Source organism: Crocodylus porosus, unplaced genomic scaffold (genome assembly GCF_001723895.1).
Source record: "Crocodylus porosus isolate Cpor-Errol unplaced genomic scaffold, CroPor_comp1, whole genome shotgun sequence".
Classification (NCBI taxonomy): Eukaryota; Metazoa; Chordata; order Crocodylia; family Crocodylidae; genus Crocodylus; species Crocodylus porosus.
Window position 1 is genome coordinate 27,458,314 of NW_017728947.1, and position 692 is coordinate 27,459,005.

Below are 692 nucleotides of genomic sequence, written 5' to 3' on the forward strand. Positions count from 1 at the left end.
ACCAAATTTCCTAGTGTGTCTTGCAGGGGCCCCATGTTACCCGGAACCTTCTTTTTGCCCCCTATGTATTTAAAAAAGGACTTCTTGTTGTTCTTGATCTGGGAAGCTAGTCCCAGTTCCATCTCCGCCTTGGCCTTCCTGACTGTCCCCCTGCATCCCCGAGCAACCGCAGTATAATCCTCCCTGGTGTGCGCCTCCCTTTTAGCTAGGAAACATTTCTGGATGCTTTTGGTGGGCCATAAGGGCTTTTGCATCCTCCTGCCCCCTTTGATTCATGTTGGAATTACCTCCCTTTGGGCTTGGAGGATCATCTCCTTAAGAAGCGACCACTATTCTTGAACACCTGGCTCCCCTCCCCTTCAGGACCTTAGTGCTTCCCCGACTATTCACCTTAACTCACTGAAGTAACTGAAATCTAGGGCTGCTGCCTTGCTGTACGCCTTTGCCACCTTGCACTGGATGGTGAATTCCAGCAGGCGATGATCGCTGTCGCCTAGGAGATCAAGCACCTGCAGCCCCCTCACCAGGTCATTACCAGTCGCCAGCACCAGGTCCAACAAGGCATCTCCCCTGGTGAGGCTGTGCACCTCCTGGATTAGATGGAGGTCCTGCATTCTGGCTAGGAACCTACGTGAGCAGTCAGATCTGGCTGACTGCTCTTCCCAGCATATGTCTGGAAAGTTCAGGTCACC